Source organism: Phacochoerus africanus, chromosome 6 (genome assembly GCF_016906955.1).
Source record: "Phacochoerus africanus isolate WHEZ1 chromosome 6, ROS_Pafr_v1, whole genome shotgun sequence".
Classification (NCBI taxonomy): Eukaryota; Metazoa; Chordata; class Mammalia; order Artiodactyla; family Suidae; genus Phacochoerus; species Phacochoerus africanus.
The window spans coordinates 65976479-65999237 of NC_062549.1; the positions used below are offsets into that span (position 1 = coordinate 65976479).

General features: G+C 42.4%; 1 protein-coding gene across 3 annotated transcripts in view; it reads right to left on the minus strand.

Moving 5' to 3' along the window:
* LOC125129260 (extracellular sulfatase Sulf-1) overlaps window positions 1-21925 on the minus strand; it is a 155414-nt gene extending 133489 nt beyond the window's left edge. For 2 of the 3 annotated variants that reach the window (XM_047783782.1, XM_047783783.1), the window contains exon 1: window positions 21583-21924. The gene's annotated coding sequence lies outside the window, so the exon portion shown is untranslated. Of the gene's footprint in view, window positions 1-21582 lie in introns of all 3 variants that reach the window. The other variant, XM_047783781.1, reaches the window with a different exon arrangement.
* Between the last annotated feature and the right edge of the window lie 834 nt (window positions 21926-22759).

Consider the following 22759-nt stretch of genomic DNA (forward strand, 5'->3'; position numbering starts at 1 on the left):
CAAAAGGTTAAACCCAGGGAGTTCCTGTTGTGGCGCAGCGGAAACGAATCCGACTAGAACGATGAGGTTGCAGGTTCGATCCCTGGCACTCAGTGGGTTAAGGATCCAGCATTGCCGTGAGCTGTGGTGTAGATCACAGATGCGGCTCAGATCTGGCATTGCTGTGGCTCTGGTACAGGCCAGCAGCTGTAGCACCGATTCAACCCCTAGCCTGGGAACCTCCATGTGCTGTGGGTGTAGCCCTAGAAAAAAAAGAAGGCAAAACCCAGTTCCACAAGGTAAGAAATAGGGGACTATAAGCCTTGGTTCTGCACATCATGGGCAGCCACTGCCCTGCTGTTAATGCCATGCTTATGATCACCTTTAATTTTCACTTGGGAGGAGCTCCCTTGTGGCACAGTGGGTTAAGGAGTCCGCATTACTGCAGCTATGATGTAGGTGGCCGCTGTGGCTCACATTCCATCCCTAGCCAGGGAACTTCCTTATGCAGTGGGTACAGCCACAAAAAAACAGTAATTTTCACTTGGGGGATGTCGAGGGCAGACGATGGAGCGAACAGTGAACAGCACTCACACATCCAACATTTCTTCTTTTTCTTCAATGTTCGGGGACTTGCCCACTCCTGGCAGCCCTACATACTTAACAGTGGAGAAGGTCAAGCGGAAAATCCAAATGCCAGGTTTTATTATTTTAAGGTTCTATGACAACATTCAACATGTAATTAAAATTTTGAATTTCATATAAAATTTTTTTAGAAGTACAAAATACAGACTGAATTGTGCTCTCCACTGTGTGAAAACTATCCCAAATACTGAGGCATCTTCTCATCATTCTCTAAGGATTTTTTTTCTTCTTTCCTTACATCAGGGAATCTTATTAATGGCATAAATAAAAAAAAGCAGGATGCAGTAGAGTCATCAACCTGGAGGCTTTGAAATTCCAACACCGTTTAACTACATAATTTACACACCAAGGATTAAGAAAGTTTTCCTGAGGCAAACTCATCGTATACTTTTGGCGAACTCCACATCCAGCTCTGTAGAGCTGCACAAAGGGAGGGTCTAGACGAGGAGTAAGTATCCAGCTGGTTGGAGGATCAGAATCTGGGCCCCGTGAATCATTAGAGCCTCCCAAAGAGAATCTTTGCATTGGATTTTAGTGATAATCAGTTTTTATCTGTTAATATTTGCCAAACCATGGTTGGCTGGGGAAAAAAGGTAAAGCTAAGGCTAAACAAATATGAAGGAATCTCAGAAATTAGAAAATTAAACACGGGTTTAAAAAAAAAAGATCTTTTGGCCATACCTACGGCATGCAGGTTTCTGGGGCCAGGGATCGAACCTGTGCCACTGAGCAGCTGCAGTAACAGTGCCAGGTCCTTAACCCACTGAGCTGCAAGGGAACTCCTAAATGTTTTTCATATGGATGCTGATGACATTATTCCCAAAGCACTTTTTCCATTCATTGTGTTATTGACCCTCTCAACAACTATCACAAGTGTACCAATGTGGATTTTAAACGTGTAAATATAAGATATTATTGCTATTATTTTTGAAACGTACATATCCTCTTTCAGACTAGTTTCCACAAGGTGGGTGCTGTGGCCCATGACTGGTTTCTATATAATGCCTGATACACGACTCTGTGTGTGTGTGTGTGTGTGTGTGCATGCACATGTGGATGTGGGTGCATTTAAGTGTCTGGAATTATGGTCAGACTAACGTTATGTTATGGGAACTTATCTACTTTGTTCATTTCTGGATTCTTAAAATTTTCACACAGATAACAATAACAGGTAACAAGCACAAAGCACTTTACCAAGTGTGAGGCCTTGCTCTGAGCCCTTTATACGTATAAACTTATCTAATTCTCCAAAGAGGGAAACAAAGTTGGTGTCATTACTGGCCCCCATTTTTTCAGATAAAAACACTGAGACAGGAGTTCCCGTGGTGGCGCAGTGGTTAACGAATCCGACTAGGAACCATGAGGTTGCGGGTTCAGTCCCTGCCCTTGCTCAGTGGGTTAGCGATCCGGCGTTGCCGTGAGCTGTGGTGTAGGTTGCAGACACGGCTCGGATTCCACTTTGCTGTGGCTCTGGCGTAGGCCGGTGGCTACAGCTCTGATTTGACCCCTAGCCTGGGAACCTCCATATGCTGCGGGAGCGGCCCAAGAAATAGCAAAAAAAAAAAAAAACAACACTGAGACACAAAGAAATTAAGCTACACAGTTAAACAATGGCATATCGGGGATTCAAACCCAGGCCGTCTGGCTCGCAAATCCTATGCCCCACTGCCCTCCTGCACCACTGGAAATTAGAAAAAGAAAGCTCTCCATTTTAGGAAGACAGCATGACCTTTGCTGGTGCCAACTCTTCAATTTCCCCCATAGGCTCCCAAAGGCTGTTTTCTGTGACACCAATACACATCACTGTATAGTTTCAGACACCCATGAAGGCCAGTGGTTCAGACTCATGGTTACCACATACATGAGGCATGGTCTTATCATCCACGTGAGCCAGGAAGAAAATAATCAATGTTTTGATGGTCAGAATTATTGTCTGTCACATTTAGGAGTGGGTTGTCACGAGAACAGTTCTTCATACAGATACACACAAGTCATACCATACAAACTTTGCCTTACTATGTCCATAGCCAGAGAGAAAGTTCTTTAAGCGAGGTGGAGGGGGTGGGATGGACTGGGAATTTGGGGTTAATAGATGCAAACTATTGCTTTTGGAATGGATAAGCAATGAGATCCTGCTGTATAGCACTGAGAACTATATCTAGTCACTTATGATGGAGCATGATGGAAGATAAGGTGGGAAAAAGAATGTATATATGTATGTGTGACTGGGTCGCTTTGCTGTGCAGTAGGAAATTGACAGAACACTGTAAATGAGATATAATGGAAAAAATAAAAATCATTTAAAAATTAAAATAAGATGGACTGCCAAATGAGAAACATAAATTGCATTCTTCTTCTTTCACCCAGAAGGGACATTTCAGCACTTACAAACTACTAAGCTGACATAGTATCTGACATTGGAAAGAAATTCCTCTATAAACCAATGCTTGGGGGTGGAAAAAGCAACCAGAAAACTGAGTATTTCCCTAAGAGAAAGGCTGTCTTGTGACAAGCACTGATGGAGGGCAGAAGGATGTCATTTTTTACTCTGGCCTCTGCCTGGGGAATGCAGATGAGGGCAATTTCTCAGTCCATTTTGGTTCAAACAGGAGCCAATCAAGAAGATATTAAAAGCAACAGCCCCTACCTCCAGTGAGTTAATCTTACACATCTTTTTCCTCATCACAAACATTACTTGGAGTCAATCTTTAGCTGAATTCCAACAACTGCAAGTGCATAATACAGTAGGAGCTAATTTCTTCACTTCTATTTTTAATGCTTCAGCCAGAAAAGATATTTCATTTTGAAGCTTTTCTTAAAAATGCACTGAATACGTAGCCTTAATCTGAGTGTTCCTACAGCCTTCCATCTCTGCAAAGCATTTTTGAATTTTTGCCAGCCATCAAAAAATACACATTGGGATTAGTTTCCTGGAAGAGATATAAAACTAAAAGAATAATGAGGCAGAAATCAGGGGCTGGGAATAGCAGTTTCATGGGAAGAACTATGATTATGGAGCAATACCTTAGTCTTTGACTATTACAACAGCAATAGGTTGTGTTTGAGCAGCTCCAAACATCTGCTCCCTGCAAAGGTACCTTAACATCTTTTTTGTCGTTCTTTAGGGCTGCACCTGTGGCATATGGAAGTTCCCGGGCTGGAGTCAAATCGGAGCTGCAGCTGCCAACCTACACGACTGCTCATGGCAACTCCAGATCCTTAACCCAGTAAGCAAGCAAGGGATTGAACCCGCATCCTCATGGATAGTAGTCAGGTTCATTACCACTGAGCTATGAGGGGAACTCCCTACCTTTACATCATTTATATTTGCCACAGCGCAGTAAGAGGAGGACAAGTACATTCTAATTGTCTAGAAAATTGCACAGTAAACAAAATGCCTGTGACTGCAACCAACTCTCAATGCAGGGTCCTTTGGATGGCAGGATTTTGAGACTAGTTATATTTTGGCATAATCATCTTCAGGAGAGTTTCGCTGAAATATCTTTCTCTCTTATAGCATAGGGCTGACTGCACTGAATGGCTGTTAGTTCTCCCTTGGCCGCTGTTCACTGTCGAGCATCATCCTGTCTGGCTGGACCAGACTCCTGTGAACACTGCAGCATAGATTTAATCTGCTGGGGCAATCTTACTTCATGTACTAAATAAGTACATTTTAATGCAAAAAAAGCATCCAATCTTGGTAAGACTGTAAGAGCAAATCATTTTTAAATTAATTTTATGGTAAGTCCCCTTGTTAGAAGCCATGCCTGATTTACATGCTTTGTAAATAGTGGATTTGCTTAAACACTTGCATTTTACCTGCCTCGGTCAACTGGCTATCAATAATGGACTCAGATTTTTTTTTTAAAGCCTGATAGAAAATAAGCAGAAAAGAAAATTAAACACTGTCTTGACACCTTGGAAAGTTCTGATGGTTCTGAGCATTTGTTTGGAAATATTTCAGTTACTTTTTAATGTTTACATAATTATTCTCTCTCATTCATCCTAGAGGCTGATTACCTTCCATTTAAAAATAAGGGAAGAAGAAATCACTGCAGTTGATGGCAGGATCTACCCAAAACAGGACACCTTAAAAATGTGCCAGTTTTTTGGGGTTTTTTTTGCTTTTTAGGTCCGCTCCTGCAGCATATGGAAGTTCCCAGGCTAAGCAGGGGTTACATCGGAACTACAGCTGCCAGCCTACACTACAGCTATAGCAACGTGGGACTCAGGCTGTGTCTTAGACCTATACCACAACTCATGGCAACGCCAGATCCTTAACCAGAGTGAAGCCAGGGATCGAACACACATCCTCATGGAGACTAATTGTGTTTGTAACCTGCAGAGCCACAAGGGGAACTCCCGATTTCCATTTTGATAGCCACAATCCACAGCAGCTTCCGAACAATTTTGTGCCATGTATATCACTACCTCCCCTAAGCCCCAACTTGGCACACTAGATTCCCTAGTCATCAGAGAGCAAAATTCGAATTCTTACGGTAATCCAACTTTACTTTGACATCTTTTTTTTTTTTTTTTAGGGCCGCACCGGCAGCATATGGAGGTTCCCAGGCTAGGGGTCCAATCGTAACTGTAGCCTCTGGCCTACGCCACAGCCGCAGCCACTGCAACATGGGATCCAAGCCGCATCTGCAACCTACTCCACAGCTCACAGCAACGCCAGATCCTTAACCCACTGAGCGGGGCCAAGGATCGAACCCACGTCCTCATGGATGCTAGTCAGGTTTGCTAACCACCGAGCCACGATGGAAACTACTTTGACATATTATATATTCTAAGACAGAAAGATCTTTCCCTTGAATATAGACACGGCCCTGAAGACTAGTGGTTTACCAAAATTCAACATTAAGTTTTCCAAATTCTCTAAACCACAGATGCCAGTGTAAAAAGACTGCAATGTTCCAGTTTTCTTATACCTAACTTATGCAGCAAAAAAAAAAAAAAAATCATTTAAAAAAGGCCTCAATGACTTACTTGTTTGAAACCCTGTTAATGCAATACAACAGGATCTTAATAATAGGATCCGACCCTATCACATAATGATTCCAGGGATGACTTCTTAGAAAATCTGACCTTCGTTTGTAATCGGGGTGCCCTCTCATGAAATCTAAGCAAATGAATGAGGTTAAACTAGGACACCATTGAGATGGGGAACCTAAAATTGAATATATCTGCCACCAGTGGCACTATGAGCTCAAGATCGACACAGATCAAATGCTTCCTCTGTAAGTAGAATTAATCAGTCCTAAAAATGTCTTCACATGGTACAAGGCAGTGTTTCTTTTCAGGAAGTGCCAACTTCCTACTGAGAAATAGCTTCCGTCTTCACTTCAGAACGCCATTCAAAATTATCCTACCCCAAAGGGCACCGATTTAAAAATATATGGCTTGACACCAAATTGTGCAGTTACATTCTGCTTCTTGAAATTCACTGTGTTGTGAGAATCCAGACACTCTATCTTAAACAGTGGCACTCTATCTTAAACAAATGTTGTGAACCTAGTGTGGGCCATTGTTTTCAGCACTAGATGAAATGATTCTGCCCTTCTTATCCATCTTAAAGATGTCTTGGAGATATCTTAATGCAAGCAGGGTCCTTAGACCCCTCCTAAGAAGCATTACCACAAGTAATCTCTTGTAGCATTTATGGGTCTGGCCATAGAACAAGACCATTGTGTGTGACCTGATTTCATTTCAGTGACTGTCCCAGTAAAGAATGACATCATCCATTCTTTTTCTTCATCTCCACTTGTGACTGTCCCTGTCCCCCAGCCCCCACTCTCATCATAATTAAACTGCTCCCCCCGGCCCCATTCCTCATTCCCCATGGGAATGGCTATTTTCCTCCTAACTTCCTGCCTGGATGTATCATTATGTCAAGAGCAAAGGGTTTTCTTGTGGTCGGTCAACACTGCTGGAGTTTGCTTCTCTGCTGCGGGAGACAAAGCACTATTCTGTTGGCAGCCAAAGCCCTGGGACAGGTCTCCATCAGATGGGAAAGAAGAGGAGCCAACTGAAGGCACCCAGCCGGACGATGTTTCCCATCCCCTTGGAGTCTGGTTTTCCTTAAATACAAACTCATTGGCTTTGAGGATGTGTGGTCTAAACAGATCCACTTCACTGTCTACATACCACGTGTACACACTTGTACACTTGCACGTACTAAGACCTGCTTTCTTACATAAAGTTACACAGAAAGACCCCTCCCCCTGGCCCATGTGAAAGTATTTCATGTCAGACAGATGAAAGGATGATGCAGAGAACCCCAGGTTAAAAATTGGCGTGAGAATGCAACCAAAGTAATCGCTGTGCCAAGAAAGGCGCTGATGGTGTTGTGTCATCTTTTACAGGGAAAAAGCAAAATTAACCCATGTCCCACATCCATGTAATAGAACAGGATACAGGACTTTATACACAACTGATGAAGACAATGCAGAAACTGTGAACTGTTTTGAGAGAAAAGTGAAAAAAATCAGAATAAAATTGTATATTCGTCAAGTTTCTAGCTATGTAAAACATGAGGGAGTAGCATATAAAATTGCTGCCTTTGTAGGTCAAAAATAGTCAAAGAGCAGCAATTTTCTAAGATTCCACATAGCATATATTCATGGAGAAAAGATTTACGGGCTTGGGTTCAGCGTGTGTGGTTTTTTAACTTGCAAAAAAAAGTTCCTATTAGGTAGCTATTACATTTACAATGCATACATGATTTTAACTGACATTAAGATTCAGTGTAATAAATTGCCCTCTTTAAAGAGAAATGTTAAGGGAAAGACGGTCACATAGAAAGAGGCTTCTCCTTAAGGACACCCAAATTCAGCACTTTACATTCTGTAGCAAGTTTTAATTGCTCTTGGATACCAAGGCGAGGATAATTTTAGTGGTTTTGAGGATCCACATCTGAAACTGATTCTCTGAAAAGATGTTTTGTACTATTACAGTCCATGGACAATTTTTTTAAATACTTAATTTTAAATTAAGGTATTGAGCATAACTTATATAATTAAAGTAATAAAATAAAGTGCCCAGGGGCACAGCTAAGGCATGCTTACGATAACATTTTTCCATCCCAAGTAAGTATCAACAGGGCTAGGAAAGATCTTAACTTCCTTACAAACAGCATAGTTGCTTTTTGAAGTGATCCCATTTGTGAGCACCAAGCCTTGTCTGACAGTGCAGTTTCGGAGTCCAGAAGGGACAATAGGGGCCATTCAGATTCTGGCAGGTGTATTTCAAGCTGAAAACCAGGCTCCACAAAAAATAACAGTCTGTTCCACAGGTGTAAACATTTTTGAGCAGAGCCCTCAAAATCTCCCCCGAGCCATGAAATTTAATTGTCCTTTTGGTGTCTTAGTATATGTGAATACGACCTAACTGTCCTTAGAACAAGAGAGAATCTTCTGGCAACTGAACAGCCAGAAGATGCTTGGGCAGCTTCTGAGATTTGCTTATATCATCTCCTGGTTCCTTGCCTTGCCTTATGAATTTTGGAGGTGATGCCAAGTTCAGTGAACTGCAGATAAGCAGTTCATGGAAAAATAATACATGAAAGGACTTCATACCCAAATGACATGAGCAGAGAGACAACTGAAAAGGGACAGAGTAGCATTTTGAAACCCAAAGACTCTTTAAAATGGGCCCGATTTTCTAAACCTGACTGAGCACACACAGAAAGGACCCATTTCTTTCCACAAGAATTGCCAGCTAGGAGGACAGTGACCATCTACTCCAGCTCAAATGAAGGAGGAGGAAGAGGGGCCGAGATCTCTGAGGCCAGCAGCTGGTCAGACTTTGAATTTGAACTGTCCAGTCACAAGACAGTATGAGCAGACGGGAGCCTGCTCCCACAGAGGTCCCACGGATTTTTAGGAAATTGTCACATGGGTAACATTTGAGCAAGTGATTCCAGATCCAGAAGTAGAGTAAACGCATTTCAGTTTTCTCGTAACAAGGATGTGCTGAGAAATGAAAGGCTGTAATGTTTCAAGTGGTGAAATGACCCCTGACAGGGAGAAAAGTGTGAACTGAAAGAGGACAGGCCAGATAATAAACAACATGGCTTTCCAGAAAAGTGGCCGCTTCATAGCACGAAAAGAAACTAAGACAGATGCTTTGAAAAATCAGGTCTTCAGTGACCTTTGGGAAAGACATAGGGTGACCTCCACTCTTAAGGGTTTTCCAGCTTCTTCCACAGTTCATTTTGAATGACACGATGTTCAAGGTCAACCTCTTTCTTTCCTGCAGAAAAAAAAACTGATGCATTGGACTAGGGCTTCACAAGGAAAAAGATTGGCAAACTGACTCAAGAAGATGAAGCAGTCTTAAGAAGTCACAGTTCTACTGTCTCTTGAATTTAGCTCCAAACAGGTATCTTTTTCATGTTGCTGTGGAAGAGTTTCCTCTCTGGTTTGGAGTTTCAAAGTAAAGAGACCTAAACTTCAACCTGTCTTCTCTTACTGTTGATTTAGCTCGTGAATCACAGCTGTCCCAGACCATCTGCAGACAAAGCTCCGAGAATGAAAGAAAAACGGCCGGGCTTCATGATTTTAGGTCAAGGAACTAACTCCAGCCTCCCATAAGCTTCCAGCCATTCTCTTCTTCATTTGCCATTTTTGAATGAAGACAAAGCATTTATTCCATAAGTATTAGAAAGAGAAGCTGGAGAAATCAACCCCCGAATGACAGACCTGAAATTCAAGTCAGACCTCAAGACTTTTGTCTTGTTTTGTTTTGATCGGGTGAAGTTCATGAGCTTTTTGGTGACTAAAGAACTATTCCAAGTCCACCTGGGCTAACACAAGACTTACAAATAAAAACCAAGCAAAGGACAATGATTGTGAAGAACTGCAGTTTGAAACCAAGAGGAACTCAACAGTTTCCACTGTGTTAGTTTTGGTTGAGGGTGGAGTGATTTGCCATTTGAGAAGACTCATGGCCAGCAGAAACTCCTACGAATCAATACCCCTAAGAATGTTTTTGCGACCAAGGCTGTATTGTGGAGGTGGGTGTCTGCAGTTCACCCTGGCCCCACAACGCTCTTGGCCCTAATCATCTGGCCAAAGCAAGAAACGTGAGGTCAAGCTGTGAACAACACAGGTGATATCTGTAGCTTTCATGCCTGAATCTGTGGATGACCGGGCAAGGCTGGCCTGCCGATAACTATCCCTCTAATCCCCTGAGCTTCCTGAAAAGCCCATGACATCTTAGTCAGTTTCATGATTCTTCAGATGCTTCTTTGCCATTTCTGAAGATGAATTTCATGAAATGCCTCTGCCTTTTAGCTCTCTCAGCCAAGGATGAAAAAGCTACACAAGAGGACAGGATTGTCAACTCCTCCGTTTCTGGTAATTCTCCATCTGTGAAATGTTCCCCTTTTCAGGTGATGGGGAGTACTCTGGTTTAATCAGTGCCTTAGTTTAATTAATCAAGAGATAACTGTTTGATATGAGTACCTTTGAATATTTTCTGCAGTCACTCTCTCTTGGAGAACCTGCACATCATTGGCCAAATTCACCTTCTTCAGATCAGAGTGGCTGGCTGCCAGCACTTACAATGGAAGAAAGGAAAAGTGCCATCAGCTACATGCCATCAGCCCTTTCACACCTTCAAAGGAGGACACCATTAGGAACGGTAGTCTCCCAATGCCATCCAGACTGAGTTTCTTACAATCACTCCAAGAGACTTTGAAGCATTCTGGGTAACTTGGTCCTTTCATAGAAGTTTCCATTTGACTTTCTCTTCATTGAGAGAAAGACTTTTCATGAGTCCATCAGATTCATTTCATATTATTCTCTGACTGAATTGCATAAAGCCAATAAAGAAGAGTTTCTTTTTCACAGTTTACAAAGTGTTCCAAGTTTAAAAGTTGAGTGATGTCTAATTTCAGGTTCTAAGACCCATTTTAAAGGAAAATGTGCAGCATCATAAAATTTTCTAAAGTGACTGCAAGCTATCATTTGATGAGTAGCAAAGTAAGAATTTACAAGTGGTTAAATTTGTTTCTATTCTGCATTTACAATGGTTGAAAAATGTAAGTGACTAAAATCAACTCACTTTGAATAAGAAGCACCCATTTTAAAGCATTAAGTACTTAAGGAAGCAATCTTGCTGCCATAAGTAGCACATCTTAACATATACACTCTCTATATAAATATGAATATGACATATAAAGTAAAAAAGGAAAGAGAAGATATGTGGTATATATACATAATCTCTTAGAAATATAAGTTATAAGAATAAGAAAATATACCCTATTTAACAACCTAAAATTTCCTTTACATTTAGAGTATTTCACTTGCCCATGAAAATATTAAGGCGTTTCCTGTGGTGCTCTCTCACCTCCTCACCAGTGAATAATCTCAGAGGTAATGGGCGTTGACTATGTCAACGCAATAGATCTGGAATCTCTTCCTGTTCTGAACTGGCCCTGGTGATTCGGGTGAAACGTGGGCAGCCCCAGGTTCTCCGCTCTGTTCTGGAAGCTTCGCTCTTACAGAGATTGTTGCAGCAGGACCTCCCTGCAGCTGGCCTTCTGCCTCGGGACTCTTCCTCCCACGCCATCCTTACCCTTATCATGTCTCTTTCCATTTCCGGCAGATCAACTCCTCCACCCTCTGTCTTCTGGCACGCCCAGCCCAGTCAGCTCCCTTCTCAGCCTGGGAGTTGGTGAGTTCTAGGAGGACTTTCATAGTCTCTGCTTCCATGTCTCTGATAATATTACAAGTGAGTGTAAGCCTCACACACATCTCCATTTGTAAAATGTGTTCCCGGAAGACTTATAACTGTTGATGCTTATAATGGTGCATGGCACCCTGTTTACATGTGATCGTGAGGCTACAAGTATCTGGCTGTGGTCATGCTGGATTAGACTAACGTCAAAGAACAACATCCTTTCTGTGGTTATTTTGAATCTACTCCTGGGAGCAGCAGACCCTGGAATTAGATGCCTGCATTCCAGGCTTCAGCATCCAGGCTACGTGACCTTGAGCCAGTTACTTTCTCAATGCCTCAGTAGCCTCCTCTGAAAAAAAGAGGATTAAAAATAGCATCTGTCCTATAGGGTTGATGTGAGGATTACACACAAACATTCGCGTGAAAAAATTTAGAAGAATACTGTCCCATCATAAGTGTTCAGTAACCGCTGGTAACCATTATTACCAGCGCTGGACTTTTCTTTTTTAAGGCCAGTAAGAAAAAAGACACAACTTCCCCTGCAGTGGTAATGTGCCATCAAAAGACATTTTCATGGAATGAGGCCAGAGTTTTCATAAATTTTGTAAATGAAGACTTTGCTTTGTCATCATTAAAATGATCATGTGGGGGAGAATAATAATTGAAGAGCTCTAGGCTTTTAAAAAACAAAGGCAGGTATTTATACTTGCTTGATAATGTGTATGCATGTGAAAGTCAAATATTTCTGCTGGGCTGAATGAAGTTTTATTTGCCAAGAGAGAGTAAGGTGACTGGATGACTGAGCTGCCATGCTTCTTAGTTCCATAACTGTGACACCAGCAGACGGATGGCCTGGATCCTTTCTTCCTTTCTCTGTGCCAACTTGTAATAATTCATTTTCAGTAGTCTTAATACAAGATGTACAATGGACATTTTTATTTATAATATTTCTCTCTCTCTCTCTCTCTTTTTTTTTTATAGTTTCATTAATGAACCCTGGTTAAAACAAATTTATTCTTTAGTTTCCGCAAGACAGCATCATCTGGCAAATAAAACTAGTGGTTCTAATTTTAACCAATTAATTCAGTTCCACCAATGGGATACTACCGGATGATGGTTTTGTTTATATTTATTGCAATTTATTTTGGATTTTCCATTTGGTAAGTGTAATTATATCACTGTGGATTTATAGTTATATAAATATAATTACTTTATACCTAGTTTGGGGGGAATACTTGTTTCAGTAACGGTTTAGTAGATAGTGATGGACATCAGTCCCAGGGCTCAAGTCCATTGCTCAGGCGGACAGGTGCTCCTGGAGAACACCCGTCAGACAGGCTTCCTTGGGGTCTGAGCCATGAGACCTCCAAGCTTTCAATTCTGCTGGAAAAGTTTGCCTTTATTCCCTCCCCATCAGACAATGCTAAGCCCCCTCTGGGATCAGCCAATAACCTTGATTTTCATTTATCTCCCCCAGAACACCTACAACACTTAAAATCTCAGCCACATGATGCAGCATTTAGTTACAGGGTCTCTGCTGCTGCCTAGACGAAGGAATATCACATCTCTCTGATCAGGTCTTAAGATTCTGGGGCGTGAGGACTGTACCTGCTGTCTCCCTTTATGCTCTAATCACGCTGTGGCCCCATAGCTCCCATGCACAGATTGAGCCCCGCTGTACAGGCAGAACCTGAGTCACACCTTGACTCTTGGTTTGTTTGGGAGTTTATTCACGTTTTGGTCAAATCCACCTAATCTGACCCCCTCAAATGGCTCCTGAAGCAGGTCTACATGGGTGGCCCCCAGCCCTACAGGGCCACATGAACCTCAATGGAGCAGGGGACCCAACTTTGAGTCATGTTGTCCTTCCTTTTTCTTAAGCCCGAACCATAATATTTTCTGCCAGCCATGATTCAACATAAGACTCAGACATAGGGTGTGTGTGTGTGTGTGTGTGTGTGTGTGTGTGTGTGTGTGTTAGGCGAGAGCTCCCATGAGTCTCAGTTTCTCTGTTGGTAAAATAAAAGGTAAGCTTGGAAGACCTCCAAAATCTCTTCCTGTTCTGTAAGATCTTGGCACATATGCCCATTCATTTGACATCAACATCCACAAGTAAGTGTGGGCATGAGCCAAAATTTCACCTGCTGATGAGATGTTGGGAAGTTAAGCTTGATGGTTTAAGAGCTGTACTTTAAAAGTTTGGTTTGGCTTCTCCCTCTGTATTAGCGTTACTGCCCTTAGCGCTTAGGAATCCATGCTATAAGGCAAGAAGATGATTGAAATGAACTCTCCCGGCTTTCTCAGTTGTTCAGAAACTGAGCTGCATTTCCTGGCTCTCAAACTTCGTAAACTCATCAGATTTTGCTGCAGAGAAATGTCATTAAAATAACGGTCATTGGTGGAAAACACTAGCAACCATTCATGGCTGGTGAAATGCTGAAAGAGTAACTGATATGTTTAAACCGTGAATTGGAGGCAATTCTTTATGCTGTACATACACATGTGTTTAGATAGATGTGCAAAATAAATGTTGATGTGCCTTAAGCAGCTGTCCTTCCACTGTTTCCTAAAAGTGGCTTTAGCTGTGTTGCAGAAAGGCATTCTGTCTCTGCTCCCTTCACCCTGGAAAGTAATAACCAGTTCCCAACTGCTTTCCCTAAGGAGTTGTTGGAAGGTCCAAAATGTCCTCATTAGAAAACTTCACACTGAACTACACAAATCTTGCCTTGTGGATGGTGCACGCATGTGGGACTATTACTTCATGCACAATGACATGAGACCAGAAAACATGTGAACAGGAAGCCAAACCCAAGAGAGAGTTGGGGCACTTCCAGCTTTCCACGGAGCACAGAAATGAAGCAAAATTCAGCAATATTCTGGACTCAGGTGTCTGGGGGGCCGCACAGCTGCACCCTCCCCACCTTTCAAATACAGCGTCAGAGAGCACAGTGGCTCAGGCTGCACCCAGCCTGGAGTAGATCATTATGTCAGCAAACCCAAAAAGACTGTGAAGTTGTAGCCTTTGCTTATAAAGCCAAGATTTAAATGACTCGAGCAACCTAAAAGCAGAATGGCCAGCACCATAGTTGCAAGCTCAGTATATTCTTCATACTTTCAATTGTGCTAATGGGAATTCCCCCCGATATATCTTGCTCCTCTTTAAACAATTCACTTTCCCATGATGCAAGCTCATCTTATTCTAAAGTATATATTTGGTGATTATTTTGTATAACTGAGATAGTAATAGCTCCCTTGGGGGACTCTTTTTTATGGGAAGCATTTTAGCAAACATAGAAACCTTATTCCTCTTTTCAAAAACCAAAGTAAATTTCTGAAGCTTGGGGAATTTGAAGTGACCTATCAGAAGCTGGATGGAATTCAGATTATAGCCAAATACTATTTTTCTGATGAGTGATAAAACTCCTTATATTTAGAGAGGTGAAAAGAGCTTCTTAAATCTGCTGTTAAATGTGTTGATACAATTTACCTACCAGGAGAAAATGTCATATGACTTTGTGAGACCAGCCTTGAAGGCTGGGGCTAAGCCCCTTCCGTAATAAATGGTATTTGCTCTGAAGTGTTCAGGTGGGGTAAGAGCTCTGAAATACAGGAAATCTGATACAGGCTTTGCCATAGAAGATTAGAAAGGGTGAAAGGATATAAGAAAACTAAGGTTATCAAGTAATCAGAGCTCAAAGACTTAAAAAGTCACAGCTTCCTGTCTGCTAATCAGATTGTTTTCTATTCATTCTAAATGTTAAAATTCTTCCAGTTGTTATCTTAGGAAAATTCACAAACGTGCTGCACCACTCCCTTCCAGCTGCCCACCATTCGAGTCAATGGGTGAACTTCCCGCTCACCCTGAAGGAGGAGGAAGTGTTTATAGCATAAGTCATGGCCACATAATAAATCACCTCCTTTGCTTTAATGTTAAGTGTCACCTCTATGTATAACCCTAAAAGACCAGAATTGCCAAAGCAATCCTGAGGAAAAGGAACAAAGCAGGAGGCAGAACCCTCCCAAGACTTAAGACAGTACTACAAACCCACAGTAATTAAAACAGCATGGTATTGGCACAAAAACAGATACATGGATCGATGGAACAGAATAGAGAGCTCAGAAAAAAATCTGCACACCTATGGTCAATTAATCTTTGACAAAGGAGGTAAGAATATACAATGAGGAAAACACAATCTCTTCAGCAAGTGGTGCTGGGAAAGCTGGACAGCTTCATGAAAATCAATGAGGTTAGAACACATACGCAAAATAACTTCACCATACGCAAAATAACTTCAAAATGGCTTAAAGACGTAAACACTATAAAGACACAACACTATAAAACCCCTAGAAGAGAACATAGGAAAATATTCTGTTCATTTTCTGACATAAATCATACCAATGTTTTCTTAGATCAGTCTCCCAAGGCAACAGAAACAAAAGCAAAAAAAACCAAATGGGACCTAAAAACTGATAAAGTTTTGTACAACAAATGAAACCATAAACAAAATGAAAAGACAACCTACAGACTGGGAGGAATTATTTGAATATTTGACCGACAGGGCTTAATTTCCAAAATATGCAAACAGTTCAAATAACTCAATAACAAAAAGCAAACAACCCAATCAAAAAATGGGTAGGAGACCTGAACAGACATACAATTTCTCCAAAGAAAACGTACAAATGGCCAATGGACACAGGAAAAAATGCACAATATTGCTAATTATTAGAGAACCGCAAATCAAAACTATAACTTACACTGGTCAGAATGGCCATCATTAAAAAAGTTTACAAATAACATGTGCTGGAGAGAGTGTGGAGAAAAGGGAACCCTCCTACACTGTTGGTAGGAATGTCAGTTGGTACAGCCACTAAGGAGGCTTCTCAGAAAACTATGAATAGAGTTACCATATCATCTAGCAATCTCACTCCTGGGCATATATCCAGACAAAACTACAATTCAAAAGGATACATGTACCCAGTGTTCATAGCAGCACTATTCACAATCGCCAAGGCACGGAAACTACCTAGATATCCATTGACAGATTAAGGGATAAAGAAGATGAGGTACAGGAGTTCCCGTCATGGCACAGTGGTTAACGAATCCGACTAGGAACCATGAGGTTGCGGGTTCGGTCCCTGCCCTTGCTCAGTGGGTTAACGATCCGGCGTTGCCGTGAGCTGTGGTGTAGGTTGCAGATGCAGCTCAGATCCTGCGTTGCTGTGGCTCTGGTGTAGGCCAGTGGCTGCAGCTCCGATTCGACCCCTAGCCTGGGAATCTCCATGTGCCGCGGGAGCAGCCCAAAGAAATAGCAAAAAAAAAAAAAAGAAAAAGAAAAGAAGATGAGGTACATGTATACAATGGAATATTACTCAGCCATAAAAAAGAATGAAATAATTCCATTTGCAGCAAAACATATGGATCTAGAGGTTGTCACACTAAGTGAAGTAAGTCAGAAAGAGAAAGACAAATACCATATGCTATTACTTATATATGGAATCTAAAATATGACACGAATAAGCTTATCTATGAAACAGAAACAGATTCACAGACCTAGGGAACAGACCTGCGGTTGCCAAGGGGGAGGGGGTTAGGGGCGTTTGGGATTAGCAGATAAAAACTATTATGTATAGAATGGATAAACAAGGTCCTATTGTTTTGTTTTGTTTTGTTTTTCCTGTTTATGGCTGTACCTGTGGCATATGGAAACACCTAGGCTAGGGGTCAAATCTGAGCTGTAGCTGAGGCTTACGCCACAGCCATAGCAAACAGATCCCAGCCCTATCCTAGATCTATGCCACACCTTGTGGCAAAGCTGGACCCTTAACCCACTAAGTGAGGCCGGGGATTGAACCCACATCCTCACAGATGCTATGTCAAGTTCTTAACCTGCTGAGCCACAATGGGAACTCCACAAGGTCTTACTGTGTAACACAGGGAACTATATTCAATATCCTGTGATAAACCATAATGGAAAAGAACATGAAAAAGAACTGCGTATATATGTATAACTGAATCACTCTGCTGTATAGCAGAAATTGACACAACATTGTAAATAACTATACTTCAATAAAAAAATTCCCCCAGAAAACCCATGCGGAAACATGCAGAACAGTAATAAATGAAATTAGACAAAACAAACACAAAAGAAGTTACCTCTTTTTCTAGTCTCAGAGTGGGCCTCCAATACAAGAGAAGTATAAATTCTTCATGACTAAGTGTTCTTTATGGATAAGCATTCGATCTGACCATGAATTTTTTTCCAAGTCTCCAGGAATTTCTAAAGGCTCAGAGGAAGTACGAATTTCTCTTTTTAAGGGTACACATACTTATTGGCAAGACTGCTCTAGGAATTGCCTTCCTGCTGGAAAGTGAGTGGGGGCAACCATCCATTTAATAGCAAGGATACTAGATAAAAACTCAGAGCCCCATGGGTCCAGATGCTAACATTCTGGGGGGGGAATTGAGCATAATGTGGAAAGCCTGGTTTTTATGTTTCTTCTCCAAATTTTCAAGACAAATCTGGCAATTTTACACTTTTTCAAAATGACTATCTTAATGTTGTAGTTTATCCTCTCAGCCCAAGTTATCCCAACTAACTCTATTATCTTCTATTCCCTGTACCTCTTCTTGTTTTAGAGTATTCCATTATAGCCGCTCAGTTGTCCAAGCCTATAATGAATATTATGAACATTTCATTTGTCTTCATTCGGTCCCCAGGTTGAGAATGGCCCACCCTCTAAAGACCTGTGGAATCTGTGTCCCATTGTCCACCCACACTGCTCCGGCCCTCAGCTTTTCTCACTTTATCTGACAATAGTCTTTTGACTGGCCTCCTCGTTTACAGCACTGTCACCCCCTAGGTCTTTACCCAATACACATTCCATACTGGATGGTAGGTGATCTATATACGATCTCCCTAACACATAAATCACATCTACTTTCCACCTTCTCAGCCCCAAGCACAGTCCTTCCTTGTCTCTCCATTGATTATAAACAATAATCTAGGGAGTTCCTGCCATGGCGCAGTGGTTAACAAATCCGACCAAGAACCATGAGGTTGCGGGTTCGATCCTTGGCCTCGCTCAGTGAGTTAAGGATCCGGCGTTGCCGTGAGCTGTGGTGTAGGTGGCAGACGAGGCTCCGATCTAGTGTTGCTGTGTCTCTGGTGTAGGCCGGCAGCATAGCTCCGATTCGACCCCTAGCCTGGGAACCTCCATATGCCGAGGGAAGCGGCCCTAGAAAAAGGTAAAAAGACAAATCATCATCATCATCATCATCATCATCATCATCTAGCAGGTGCCGGATCTGGGTGAGGTAAGGAACTTGTGCTACAAGGCTTCCATCATTGAGGTGGGCTTGTGACCAACAAAAAACCTAAATAAACAAAATAGTCTATGATCTAAATAATGTCTTAGTGAAGTAGGTGACTTATATTTCAGCCCAAGCTTTTTATATCAATGTGAATGTATAAAAGAAACTTGCTTTGGATTATGAGCTGGTCCAAAAAGACTCATGAGCATACATTTGCTTTTAACTAGAGTAAGGGGTCCAAACGCCTCAGCATGAAGCACTACAATATCCACTACTGGCCCCCTAAGTAAATCTCCAGCCCCCCTGGATTCAACACTCTATTACCCACTGAAACCAGTTCCCAGTCCCTTGGCTTTCTCATGGGCTCTGCTCTCCAAAACTTCTGGAATGTCTTTCCACATTCCCTGCTGATCCTTTAAAACTCATACAATCAACATTTTATCTTTATAAAAGTTCCTTTGACTTTCATTTTTTTGGTCTTTTTAGAGCCACACCCACAGCATATGGAGGATCCCAGGCTAGGGGTGGAATCGGAGCTGTAGCTGCTGGTCTACACCACAGTGACAGCAACGCCAGATGTGAGCCACATCTGCGACCTACATCACACCTCACAGCAACACCAGATCCTTAACCCACTGAGCGAGGTTAGGGATCGAACCTGCGTCCTCATGGATACTAGTCAGATTCTTTTCCGCTGAGTCACGATGGGAACTCCAGCACCTCTTCTTTTTTCAGATGTTATACGGTAAAGAACATTATCTGCCGTTTTGGTCTGTTTTCTCAGAGTATGAACGCTTTCAGGGTAGGGCATTAACCTAATTCATTTTGGTATCACTAGCACAGCATGCAACACGAAGGAGATGCTCAAAAAAAAAAAAAAATGAAGGCACTGAATCACAGATGAGAAAATAGAGCAAATGAGGAAAGCCCTAAAACTGACTGAAACACTGTTGTCTTCAGAAACTGCTAGATATTTTATGTATATTATTTCCTTTTCAACAATCCTCTCCTTGGGGTAGGGAGTGCTGGTCTCACTTTAGAGATGTGAAACTTGAGGTTGAAAATCTGAAAGATCTTGCTGCTGGTCACATAACCAGGTAATGACAAAACCAAGCCGCAAATTCAGATCCCATCATAGTTTGTGTTATTTCTACCATGACTGAGTATGCCTCCGAGGTTAACACTGACATAATGTGACTGATCTCTGTAACTAAATTAGCTAGAGTATAGAATTTGAGTGTTGACAGCTCACTTTTAAATTTAGGGTAAAAACAACTAGAATCCAGTCTTATTTTCAACTTTAATTATGCCTTAGAATTTCTTGGAAGCCACAGAGAATTTGAAGTGGAAATGTCATTTAAAGGGAATATTAAAAATAGACATGATTTTATAATGTTTCCCGTTTGTTGAATAAATAATGAATAAATAGCTCTCCTGCATTCTGAAATTTGATATGAAATCTTTCCACTTGGTCTATTTTGGGTATTATGCTATCATGTAAAATACTGAACCCTAAATAGTTACAGCAAATATAAGAGTTTGGGATGATTAAATATATACATTTATATTTAATTAAAAATATATACATACATTTAAGTATTCTGAAATCTTTTATACACACACACACTAGTATACACACATTGCATATGGTTTTCATATCTGTTCATCTAAAGATGAAGGCAATTAATCACATCACTTATGGGAGTTCCCGTCCTGGCGCAATGGAAATGAATCCGACTAGGAACCATGAGGTGGCGGGTTTGATCCCTGGCCTCGCTCAGTGTGTTAAGGCTCCAGCGTTGCCATGAGCTGTGGCGTAGGTCGCAGACATGGCGCGGGTCTGGCGTTGCTTTGGCTGTGGTGTAGGCCGGCAGCTACAGCTCTGATTCAACCCCTAGCCTGGGAACCTCCATATGCCTCAGCTGCAGCCCTCAAAAGGCAGAAAGACAAAAAACAAAACAAAACAAAAAATCATATCACTTATGGCACTAAAAGCAAGAGGTCTTGCTTTTTTACATTACTGTCAATTTATATATTTCTTAGTTTTCTTACCTGAAAGTAAGATAATAATTTTCTATTTCTCATACTATACCAACTTATAATCATGCTTTTATAAATGCAAAGTGAACAACTACCCTAAACAGACCTTTATTTTCTTGGCTTATTCAATTAGAAAATCAGATTTTCTAAGTGTTCAGAAATTGTTTCTTAGTGTTAGCCTAGAGTTTTAAATTCACCTTTTGTTGAAAGACAATTTCCCAAAGCCATACGCATCACCCTGGAGAAAAATACTCTGTTAATTCAGCATCCTTTACAGAACCATAGTTCAATAACAAAGCTTTGGGTTTTACCAGTGCTTAAGAAGTTCTTGTCCAGTTTCCTTTAATACATACACAGCTATATGGTGAAAAACTTATTAAGTATCCAAGTGCCCACTGCAGTTACAGTGCTTTGTAAAGTTCACACAAGCCAGCCAGGGTTTCAAGCCTACATCAAAACGCGGGGCTTATTTCATAGTGTGAAGAAAAACTTCCAACAATTATACTTGCCTGAAATTGTGAGCACGCAAAGCTGAGAAACTGAAGCTCAGAGCTGCAGCATGGTTTGTCCATGCCAAACAAGCCAGGTGGATAACCCGGGCTCCTTTCAAGGTCGAGAAATGTGTATGTGTGGAGAACAGTCAGACGCCACCAGGAAGAACCAAGGTGCAATTTCAGCATCTCCTCTGGGTGCTGTTTTGTTTATAAGTGAATTATCAACAGAAACCTCTTTCCCCTCCTATGATTTTTTAGGAGGGACTCAATTGGGGTAAACTTTGGCCAGAAGCACTTTCCATCCTGAGAGCATCTGAAAGCGGGAACCCATCCTCGGAAATAAGTAAAACGAAATGGACTAGGGCAGTAGGAAAGTTTGTTTCCTTCCTTTTGAAAGAAAAAGCCGAGCATCATACTTACAAAAGCCGCCTTCAAAATCTTCTCTAGAGAACAAGCCCTGGGAACTGGGAGCGTGCCGAGGAGCAGAGATAAGGTGGCAGCGGGACTTCCTTCCTCCTCCTGGGGGCGAGAGTCATTGTCCCTTATCTCCCCGACCTCCGGGGCGCGGGGACGCGGGAAGGCCCGGCCTCTGACCCCCGCTGCCCTCCCTGCTGGCCTCGGCGTCTCGGGTTGGGGTTTCCTCTTAGCCGCTCAAGCCTGACACCGGCCCGAGGACGCATTAGGGACCGTCTACGAAGAGCTTGCGAGATGAAGCGGGTTATATAAGCCCGCGTCGTATTATCATCACACACCCCCATAGAACCAAGGCTGCCAGACAAACAAAAGGCAGTTCCAAGAAGGGGAGGAGCGGAGGCAGAAGTTACACTGGGGGTGAATTTCGGGACACTGCTGAACTGGCTGGGGAGAAAAAAAAAAAAAAGGCAACTCAATATGAGCATGCAAACCTCGGCAAACAAACTGAGCTGCAGCTGGCCGGCCGGCGACGCGGGAAGGTTGGGGAGGGAGGAGGTGGGAAGGGGGGGGCAGGGTTTCCAGCGTGCGGTTCCTGTCCCCCCCCCCCAAGCACCCGGCACCTGGCACAGTAGCCGCCTGTGGCGGGATGGAGTGGATGAGGAAGATGTGGTTATTTGGAGAGGCAGGCGTTCCAGAGACCAAGTGCTTAGTAAACACGGATGTTTCTTAGGCTCAGACCAGGTGCTTTGGCCTCTTTGCTTTATCCCCGGGCTCTTGCTTTCCTAGCGATGGTTTAGGCAGGGAGTTCCCTGGGCCAGGGCGAAGCCTCTCTATTTTGAATCTCTGTGGGAGCCAAACACCCAGCCAGAGGGTTCTTTAGGCCACAGTTTGGGTCTGAGAAAGTTCTGGTTCACTCTGAGCACCAGTCCTCCCGGCCCTCCGCAACCTGCTAGCTCCAGTTTTCATTAGATTATTATTTTCCTGCCCCTTTCCCAGCCCTGCTCCCCGACCAGAGAGGCACTTCCTCATCCTGACCTTCCGCTTGTCTCCGCACTCATTTCCCACTTCCCTCCGCCTCCGCTCACCTACCCCGAAGCATTTGAATATGAATCATTCTCCAAAGGCGGCCTTTCGGTTCTTTCCATGCCGGTCCTTATTCACATCCCGCCCCCCACCCCCACTC